Genomic DNA, 12,160 nt, shown 5'->3' with positions numbered 1-12,160 from the left:
TTGCACACTTGTAAAGAAATGAACTTTTGACCAACTTATATTATTGTCATAACCCGTCCTTAACCGTAAGAACGTGTTAGATAACGTATGATTTCATTGCGAGGTATTGACCTCTATATGCGACATTTTTAAAAGAAAAACTGCATATATTATACATTACAAACCATGATTCTTATTTTTGATACAAGCTTTGGACGAAATAAAGATGATTATCGTTTAGTGATAATCTTCGACTTACAAACTTTACAAATGATGATAACAACACGATTTCTAGCATATTTTACAACACAAGTTCTTGGATATGCAGTCTTATTTTTGACACAAATATGCGTACGCAAGATCCTGCTCAAATTCAACATAATGCAGCGGAAACTTCTAATTATCACCTGAGAATAAACATGTTTAAAACGTCAACATAAAGTTGGTGAGATATAGGTTTAGTGCCGGCAGCAATATATATATAGACCACAAGATTTCGTATATAAACAGTTTAATAAAAATATTCTAAGTGGTTGAGCACTTGGTAACCATACTTAACAATTAATCACGTCGCATATTCCCTTTAATATGAAATCTTACTACACTGTACCAAGTGTAGTCACGAAACGAAGTACTGTGCAACCGTTGAATACTGGTCGTCCAGTCCGGTTGGGGTTGTCAAGCCCGATAGATCTATCAACAGGATTCGCGTTTACAATACCGCTGTAAATATTAGTTACCAAGCTACAGGGAAGTATGCCAGTGGTACAACTCAACGTAGAATATATTTTCAGTTACTTGTGTCCATAACGTAAAACATAAAATACATGTATTCTCATCCCGAAATATTTAGAGTTTAAAAGTGGGACTATATACTCACTTTCGTCTTGAAGATATATATAATTTGACTTGGTCTCCGGTTGATATCACGAACCTATCCATATATAATATATCAATACCTTTTCTTTTTAAACAAACGTCACATATATATACTTGTTATACTTTTAATACTTTTAATAATTCCTTAGTCCGTAGTTAGCAGTTCGTTGTTAGTAATTCAATTTTAATGGTTCATTTTTAGATGTTTAATATACCCGCAATGAAATAAATAAAACCCCCAACGAAATAAATAAAACCCCATCGTATATGTATTGGTCGAGATTAATCTTGACCCATGGTACCGGTGTTGTCAAATGACGTGTTGCGTACATAAAGTACCGGTGTTGTCAAATGACATGTTGCGTACAATCATGGGATCTTATGATTAATCTTCTCGTATTGTTTACGGGTGATCCTGAACCATATAAAATTAAATTATGAGTACATATATATAAAATATCATGTTATTTTAAAAAGATGTGATTTATTTAATTTTCTCCAATTATTTTCGTAGCTAAACTAGTCTTAGATATCCGATCTCGTTTTGGTCATAGTTTCTTCGTTACAACTCCGTTTTCGTTGATTCAACTTGCCACATCCTTGGATCGAGTCCCTCTTTAAGACTATGAACTGTAAATACCTTAGTTTGTATTCGAAATCACAGGTCATAGGTCAAACTTTAGTGAAACTTATGAAGTTAATCATTTTCCATCATGTAAACAACCTTAAATGATTATTTTTCTAAAAATACTTATACTTTGAGTTAAATCATGAAATTTTTAAGTGTTATCATATTTATAGTAAAAATCATTTTTCCAGAAAATAAACCTCCAATTCAAAGTTTAAGATGGTTTTTAATTATCCAACCCAAAACAGCCCCCGGTTGCACTCCGATGTCGTAAATTCAGTTTTTAAGGTGTTCTTTGAAAAACCAAGTTATACCTTGTTAAATTAGCATATATTTAAGATATATTACAGGTCTTGAAGTATTTTAAAAGTTAAGTTAGAAGGATCTATTTAGTTTGCAAACAAGTTTGAAAACTTTCAAACTATGTTCTTGTTGTTAAACTTTTATACCACAAAATAAGATAGCTATATATATATATGAATCGAATAAGGTTATGAACATAGATACTACCTCAAGTTCCTTGGACAAGGTTTCTGTAAAAGAGGAGTAAGAACCTAGAACCAAAAGGGTGATGGAATTGGATGAAAGATTGGAAGTAAGTTTGTGTTCTTGGAAGGATTTCTTGAAGTGTTTTTGTAAGGTTTTCTTATGAGATTTAAGTGTTGTTTTTGAAGCTAAATGATGGAGAAAATGCTTGGATATGATCAAGTATGAAGTTAAGAGTATTTTGAGAGAGAAATGGAAGTGTAAGTATGAGAAAATGGGGTGAAGAAATGGTGTGCATGCATAAAAACGTTTTTAGGTTATAAAGGAAAAAAAAGATACCTAACTTTATTTTCTTGCTAAATAATTCATGCTACTTGACAAATGGTTGGTTCCACATGTTTCTTAATCATTTAAGGCTGCTAAGGAGCAGATTTTTATTGGTATATACCAATAGTAAATACATCTAGAAGCTGCGTATGATACGAGTACATATACTCTAGATATACGTATAGAAATTTTGTGAAAAATGGAATGAGGATTCAAATATAGCTATCTTTTGTGAATACACTTATATGGTTTTATGTATTTAAGTTCTTAAAAGTGATTAAATTCATTACTTATACGATATATGTATAAACATTATAGGTCATAAGTATTTAAGTCAAATAACGTTGCGTATGGTTATCGTTTTGAAAACTTAAGTTAGTAGTTTCAAAATATACATATAACTTATTGTTATTAATACAAAATGAGATATTAAAACATTCTTAGATCATGTTAAATATGTATATATACATATATATACACAAACGTATAATTATCATATGTTATATAGTTCGTGATATCATCGGTCAAACTAGACGGTCAAACGTTGTGTAAAACTCTTTTCAAAAACATAAATCTTAACAATTTGGATTGCTTATCATGTTGGTAAGGTTTAATTTATGTAAATATTAATCTTACAAGTATAGAATGATCGAAAAAGTGCGGGTCATTACAGTACCTACCCGTTAAATAAATTTCGTCCCGAAATTTTAAAATTGTACCTATTTTGCGTCATCGGGAAACAAGTGTGGATACTTTTGTTTCATTTGATCCTCTCGTTCCCAAGTAAACTCGGGACCCCTTCGAGCATTCCAACGAACCTTAACGATCGGTATGTTGCTCTGCTTGAGCCGTTTAACTTCACGATCCATGATTTCGATTGGTTCTTCGATGAATTGTAGTTTCTCGTCGACATGGATTTCTTCAAGAGGAATGGTGAGATCTTCCTTTGCAAGACACTTCTTAAGGTTTGAGACGTGAAAGGTATTATGTACTCCGGCGAGTTGTTGCGGTAACTCGAGTCGATAAGCTACCGGTCCAATGCGTTCGATGATCTTGAACGGGCCTACATATCTTGGGTTCAGTTTACCCCTTTTTCTGAAGCGTATTACACATTTCCAAGGTGACACCTTTAGCATAACCATGTCCTCGATCTGAAACTCTAATGGTTTCCTTCGGACATCGGCGTAGCTCTTTTGGCGACTACAGGCTGTTTTCAATCTCTCCTTGATTTGTACTATCTTCTCAGTCGTTTCGTGTATGATCTCAGGACCAGTTAATTGTCGATCTCCTACTTCATTCCAACAGATAGGAGATCTACACTTCCTTCCATACAATGCTTCGAATGGTGCAGCTTTAATGCTCGCATGATAACTATTATTATACGAGAATTCTGCTAATGGTAGATATTTATCCCATCCGTTTCCAAAATCGATCACACATGCCCTGAGCATGTCTTCAAGAGTCTGAATCGTTCTTTCACTCTGCCCGTCGGTTTGCGGATGATATGCGGTACTCATATCCAAACGATTTCCTAGTGCCTCCTGTAGTGATTGCCAGAACTTTGAGGTAAATCTACTATCACGATCGGATATAATGGAAATAGGTATTCCATGTCTTGAAACAATTTCCTTTATATACAATCGTAATAGTTTCTCCATTCTATCCGTTTCCTTTATAGGCAGGAAATGTGCAGACTTGGTGAGACGATCAACAATCACCCAAATGGTGTCATATCCCCAGGCAGTCTTTGGTAACTTCGTGATGAAATCCATGGTAATACCGTCCCATTTCCATTCTGGGATTTCTGGTTGTTGAAGTAATCCTGACGGCTTCTGGTGTTCTGCTTTGACTTTGGAACAAGTTAAACATTCCCCAACATATGTTGCAACGTCTGTCTTCAAATTAGGCCACCAATAATGCGTCTTAAGATCTTGATACATCTTTCCAACTCCAGGATGTATCGAGTATCTTGTCTTATGTGCCTCATTCAATATTAACTTCCTTAATCCACCCAACTTTGGTACCCAAATACGGTTTGCAAAATATCGAATTCCATCTTCCCGCATAATGAGTTGTTTCCCATACTTCTTCATTATTTCATTTCCTATGTTTTCTTTAGTAAGAGCTTCTCGTTGAGCCTCTTTGATTTGTGAGTTGAGATTCATGCGAATTTTTATGTTCATTGCTCGTACTCGAATTGGTTCTCGTTCCTTTCTGCTTAAAGCGTCAGCCACCACATTCGCTTTCCCGGGATGATAACGAATTTCACAATCATAGTCGTTTATTAACTCGACCCACCTACGTTGCCTCATGTTCAGCTGTTTTTGATCGAAAATATGTTGAAGGCTTTTATGATCAGTAAACACAGTGCATTTAACCCCATACAAGTAGTGTCTCCATATCTTCAATGCAAACACGACTGCTCCCAGTTCTAGATCATGCGTCGTATAATTCCGCTCGTGAATCTTTAATTGTCGGGATGCGTATGCAATAACTTTCTTCCGTTGCATAAGAACGCAACCAAAACCTTGTCGCGAAGCGTCACAATATATTTCAAAATCATCGTTCCCTTCTGGTAATGATAAAATAGGCGCCGTAGTCAACTTCTTTTTCAGTAATTGAAATGCACTCTCCTGCTCGGAAGTCCATTCATATTTCTTCCCTTTTTGCATTAACGCTGTCAACGGCTTAGCTATTCGGGAAAAATCTTGAATAAACCTTCTATAATAACCGGCTAAACCCAAAAATTGGCGTATCTGCATTGGTGTCTTAGGAGTCTCCCATTTTTCAATGGCTTCAATTTTTGCTGGATCAACCTGAATTCCTTTGCTACTAACAACGTGGCCAAGAAATTGCACTTCTTTCAACCAGAAAGCACATTTGGAAAATTTAGCATATAGCTGTTCTTTTCTTAACAACTCTAATATCAACCTTAAATGCTGCTCATGCTCTTGCTCACTCTTGGAATAGATAAGAATATCATCAATGAAAACGATAACAAACTTATCTAAATATGGACTACAAACTCGATTCATGAGGTCCATGAATACAGCTGGCGCATTCGTCAATCCAAACGGCATGACCAAAAATTCGTAATGACCGTAGCGTGTTCGAAAAGCAGTTTTCGGTATATCTTCTTCTTTGACACGTAATTGGTGATAGCCCGATCTTAGGTCAATTTTCGAGTACACACATGATCCTTGGAGTTGATCAAATAAGTCGTCAATTCTCGGTAGTGGATACCGATTCTTGATAGTTAACTTATTTAATTCACGATAATCTATACACATTCGGAAAGATCCGTCTTTCTTCTTGACGAATAAAATTGGAGCTCCCCACGGTGAAGTACTTGGTCGTATGAATCCACGATCCAGTAATTCTTTTAAATGACTCTGAAGTTCTTTTAACTCGGACGGTGCAAGTCTATATGGAGCACGGGCAACCGGTGCAGCTCCTGGTACAAGATCTATTTGAAATTCTACAGATCTAAATGGAGGTAATCCCGGTAACTCTTCCGGAAATACTTCAGGAAAATCTCTTGCCACAGGCACATCATTGATGCACTTCTCTTTTTCTTTCTTTTTGACTTTATTAACATGTGCTAAGATAGCATAGCACCCTTTCTTCAAGTACTTTTGAGCTTTCAAATAACTAATGAGTTTTAGCTTTGAGTTACCCTTCTCTCCATAAATCATTACTGGCGTTTTATTCTTACGAGGAATGCGAATTGACTTCTTGGCGCACACAACTTCAGCTCCTATTTTGGACATCCAGTCTATGCCGACTATTACATCAAAACTTCCTAATTCTACGGGTATTAAGTCAATTTTAAACGTTTCTCCGGCTAAATTTATTTTACAATCGCGGCAAATTTTATCAGCTTTAATTAGTTTACCATTAGCTAACTCAATCATGTACTTAGCATCTAGAGGTAATGATGAACAATTCAATTTAGCGTGAAAGTCTCTACACACGTAACTTCTATCAGCACCAGTATCAAATATAATAGATGCGGATAAGTTATTAATGGTAAACGTACCCGTAACAAGCTCCGGGTCTTCACATGCCTCTCTAGCATTAATAACAAATGCTCTCCCACGTGCATGTCCGATATTCTTCTCTGGATTCGGGCACTGGCTCTTATAGTGACCTTGTTTTCCACACCCAAAACAAGTAATGGTAGCTAAAGCAGTTCTATTTGCATTGGTGGCAGGAGTCTTGGTACCATTTGTATTTGTAACGAGAGCCCTACAATCTTCAGCAAGATGACCCTTTCGATTACATTTGTTGCATACCACATTACAGTAACCAGAGTGATGTTTGTGGCATCGGTTGCATAAAGGATTCTGTCCTTTATAACCAAAGCTTAAACCACTACCCGCACCTTGCGTGTTTTCTTGTTTCTTAAAAGATTGTTGTTGGTTACCTCGATCATAATTTCCATTCCACTTTCTTTTGTTACCTGATACCTTCACATCAGTATTGGATACTTTCTTATCCATGATGACCTGATCCATTAGCTCGTTTGCCATGGTTATAGCTTCATGAATTGTCTTAGGTTTCGATGCTGTAACATTTGCCTTGACCTTTTTGGGCAAACCATCTTTGTACATTTCAATTTTCCGTTCTTCGGTTGGAACCAATTCAGGACATAGCAAAACTAATTCCATGAATCGCTGATTGTAGTTGGTGATTTCAGTACCAATAACCTTCAGACTTCGTAACTCATCTTCCAACTTCCTAACCTCGTTCCTTGGACAATATTCATTGATTAACATTGTTTTGAATTCTTCCCACGGAGTATCATAAGCTACATCTCCTCCTACAGCCTTCACATAATTTTTCCACCACGTGAGTGCACTATCTTGTAAAGTACACGATGCGTATTTGGTCATGTCCTTTTCAACACAACCACTGATTTTGAACACAGTTTCCATCTTTTCTATCCACCGGGTTAAACCGATCGGTCCTTCTGTTCCACTGAATGATGAGGGCTTGCAAGCTTGAAAAGTTTTGTAAGTGCACCCCACATGAGGATTTGGGTTAACTGCAGCACCTCTTGCAGCCTCGACCCATAACATTCTGTCGTTCACTCGCTGATTGATGAGTTCCTGGATTTCTTGTTCTGTCATTCGGTTCAATCGCGCCATATTCTTCTATAAGAATGAAAAGAAAATAATTATTCACATGGAATATTATAGATGTAGTGTATATTTACAGTACATTATGGCTTATTAATAATATGAACCAGGTATTATTATAAAAGCCTTTTCTTCTTATTAGCGTTTTATAATTATATCTAGGGTAGTACCTACCCGTTAATGTCCATACTTAATAGCTTAGTACAGAATCAATTACTACCATCTAAATAATACTTAACCATGGAAAATTATTGCATTTCACACTTCACTATTTTACATATGCTTATCTTACATCGAACATTAAACAAACCACACTAATAATATTATACAAAACATTATATGATCCCATGGTTTAATACGGCAGCGCATCGTTTGGTCTATTTTCTAGGACGTTTAGGTTCAAAGAATCGCTTAACGCTTATCCTGGCTGTCTGCCTATATTTTGGCTGTGGGACTGAAGAACTGGATGCCGGGATAGAACGAATAGGAATAGCGGGAATAGGGGTGGTAGTGTCTAGTGGAGTTGGTGCCACATCATCCTTACTAAACTCGGGATTTGAATTTTCTAATTCATTAGCCTTTCGTTTCTTTCCTAGTTCGAACTCGTCTTTTGTAATTTCCTGTATTTCTTCCTCGGGTTCACTTTCCTCCTCGGGTTCACTTTCCTCCTCGGGTTCACTTTCCTCCTCGGGTTCACTTTCCTCCTCGGGTTCACTTTCCTCCTCGGGTTCACTTTCCGGGTTCTCTATAGTCGGTTCATCCGGAATTTGTGAGTCTTCCCCAAAGATATTATTTTCATCATCGGATAGGTTAATGACTGGAACACCATCTGAAGATTCTGGTTCGGAGTCGCTGAATGTGATAACAAGTTTTGAGCCCGACATCTATCACACAACAACTAACCCATTAGTACTACATAATATTTACATATAAATTTTAACCAACAATGATAAGCAATGGTTTTTAAATCAGACCCGGTCAAAGTCCAGACTTACTAATGTATCCTAACGACTTATCAGTTAGACACACTAATGCAAACCTGGTTCGCTAATACCACCGCTCTGATACCACATGTCATAACCCGTCCTTAACCGTAAGAACGTGTTAGATAACGTATGATTTCATTGCGAGGTATTGACCTCTATATGCGACATTTTTAAAAGAAAAACTGCATATATTATACATTACAAACCATGATTCTTATTTTTGATACAAGCTTTGGACGAAATAAAGATGATTATCGTTTAGCGATAATCTTCGACTTACAAACTTTACAAATGATGATAACAACACGATTTCTAGCATATTTTACAACACAAGTTCTTGGATATGCAGTCTTATTTTTGACACAAATATGCGTACGCAAGATCCTGCTCAAATTCAACATAATGCAGCGGAAACTTCTAATTATCACCTGAGAATAAACATGTTTAAAACGTCAACATAAAGTTGGTGAGATATAGGTTTAGTGCCGGCAGCAATATATATATAGACCACAAGATTTCGTATATAAACAGTTTAATAAAAATATTCTAAGTGGTTGAGCACTTGGTAACCATACTTAACAATTAATCACGTCGCATATTCCCTTTAATATGAAATCTTACTACACTGTACCAAGTGTAGTCACGAAACGAAGTACTGTGCAACCGTTGAATACTGGTCGTCCAGTCCGGTTGGGGTTGTCAAGCCCGATAGATCTATCAACAGGATTCGCGTTTACAATACCGCTGTAAATATTAGTTACCAAGCTACAGGGAAGTATGCCAGTGGTACAACTCAACGTAGAATATATTTTCAGTTACTTGTGTCCATAACGTAAAACATAAAATACATGTATTCTCATCCCGAAATATTTAGAGTTTAAAAGTGGGACTATATACTCACTTTCGTCTTGAAGATATATATAATTTGACTTGGTCTCCGGTTGATATCACGAACATATCCATATATAATATATCAATACCTTTTCTTTTTAAACAAACGTCACATATATATACTTGTTATACTTTTAATACTTTTAATAATTCCTTAGTCCGTAGTTAGCAGTTCGTTGTTAGTAATTCAATTTTAATGGTTCATTTTTAGATGTTTAATATACCCGCAATGAAATAAATAAAACCCCCAACGAAATAAATAAAACCCCATCGTATATGTATTGGTCGAGATTAATCTTGACCCATGGTACCGGTGTTGTCAAATGACGTGTTGCGTACATAAAGTACCGGTGTTGTCAAATGACATGTTGCGTACAATCATGGGATCTTATGATTAATCTTCTCGTATTGTTTACGGGTGATTCTGAACCATATAAAATTAAATTATGAGTACATATATATAAAATATCATGTTATTTTAAAAAGATGTGATTTATTTAATTTTCTCCAATTATTTTCGTAGCTAAACTAGTCTTAGATATCCGATCTCGTTTTGGTCATAGTTTCTTCGTTACAACTCCGTTTTCGTTGATTCAACTTGCCACTTCCTTGGATCGAGTCCCTCTTTAAGACTATGAACTGTAAATACCTTAGTTTGTATTCGAAATCACAGGTCATAGGTCAAACTTTAGTGAAACTTATGAAGTTAATCATTTTCCATCATGTAAACAACCTTAAATGATTATTTTTCTAAAAATACTTATACTTTGAGTTAAATCATGAAATTTTTATGTGTTATCATATTTATAGTAAAAATCATTTTTCCAGAAAATAAACCTCCAATTCAAAGTTTAAGATGGTTTTTAATTATCCAACCCAAAACAGCCCCCGGTTGCACTCCGATGTCGTAAATTCAGTTTTTAAGGTGTTCTTTGAAAAACCAAGTTATACCTTGTTAAATTAGCATATATTTAAGATATATTACAGGTCTTGAAGTATTTTAAAAGTTAAGTTAGAAGGATCTATTTAGTTTGCAAACAAGTTTGAAAACTTTCAAACTATGTTCTTGTTGTTAAACTTTTATACCACAAAATAAGATAGCTATATATATATATGAATCGAATAAGGTTATGAACATAGATACTACCTCAAGTTCCTTGGACAAGGTTTCTGTAAAAGAGGAGTAAGAACCTAGAACCAAAAGGGTGATGGAATTGGATGAAAGATTGGAAGTAAGTTTGTGTTCTTGGAAGGATTTCTTGAAGTGTTTTTGTAAGGTTTTCTTATGAGATTTAAGTGTTGTTTTTGAAGCTAAATGATGGAGAAAATGCTTGGATATGATCAAGTATGAAGTTAAGAGTATTTTGAGAGAGAAATGGAAGTGTAAGTATGAGAAAATGGGGTGAAGAAATGGTGTGCATGCATAAAAACGTTTTTAGGTTATAAAGGAAAAAAAAGATACCTAACTTTGTTTTCTTGCTAAATAATTCATGCTACTTGACAAATGGTTGGTTCCACATGTTTCTTAATCATTTAAGGCTGCTAAGGAGCAGATTTTTATTGGTATATACCAATAGTAAATACATCTAGAAGCTGCGTATGATACGAGTACATATACTCTAGATATACGTATAGAAATTTTGTGAAAAATGGAATGAGGATTCAAATATAGCTATCTTTTGTGAATACACTTATATGGTTTTATGTATTTAAGTTCTTAAAAGTGATTAAATTCATTACTTATACGATATATGTATAAACATTATAGGTCATAAGTATTTAAGTCAAATAACGTTGCGTATGGTTATCGTTTTGAAAACTTAAGTTAGTAGTTTCAAAATATACATATAACTTATTGTTATTAATACAAAATGAGATATTAAAACATTCTTAGATCATGTTAAATATGTATATATACATATATATACACAAACGTATAATTATCATATGTTATATAGTTCGTGATATCATCGGTCAAACTAGACGGTCAAACGTTGTGTAAAACTCTTTTCAAAAACATAAATCTTAACAATTTGGATTGCTTATCATGTTGGTAAGGTTTAATTTATGTAAATATTAATCTTACAAGTATAGAATGATCGAAAAAGTGCGGGTCATTACAATTATGATTTTAGAGGCTAACCTTACATGGTTAGAAATTAGACTCAAATAGCTTTCTAGAGATAGTAAATTCACCTAAAATGGATGTCTAGATCAATAGAAACACCTACACGTATGTCATGATAAAACTAGTCAAAAAACAGTCTACTCTTAAAACTATGAACTAGTAACTTTTGAAACCGAGAACCGAATTGGACATGTAAGATTATTTAATGGATTGATATTAAACCTAATCTAAGTACTATATTAGATAGTATGACCTCGACCATACAAAATTTCATTAGGTCTCAAGCCCCGAACACCGAATACAATCTGACCGATTACCGTGAACGCTTTGCACCGCATCACTTGTGAGTTCGTAGTCTCATTTTTAATCAATATTTTATACTTTTGAAATGAGATAATACTTGTTTATTGTTTTATATATTGGAATCAAGTACTTACAACTATATTCTATGTTGAGTAATAAAGGTCAATTTAGAAAGCCCGATTTTGATATCGTTAATTACCGGTTTGGTAAACGCGAATATTATGAATAGATCTATTAGATGATGACTCCTCACTTCAGGATAGGCCTACTAGGCTATCGGATGCATAACCTTCGACCATATGCACTTAGACCTTAAGTGACGCTTGTTTTATGGTACTTTTACATTAACGTTCGATATCGAAAGCTCATAGACTAGAATATCTTTTTAACTGTTTTATACATGAAATCTTGA

The sequence above is a fragment of the Rutidosis leptorrhynchoides genome, chromosome 1 (assembly GCF_046630445.1).
Source record: "Rutidosis leptorrhynchoides isolate AG116_Rl617_1_P2 chromosome 1, CSIRO_AGI_Rlap_v1, whole genome shotgun sequence".
NCBI classification, from domain to species: Eukaryota; Viridiplantae; Streptophyta; class Magnoliopsida; order Asterales; family Asteraceae; genus Rutidosis; species Rutidosis leptorrhynchoides.
Note: the sequence above shows the minus strand (reverse complement) of the source record.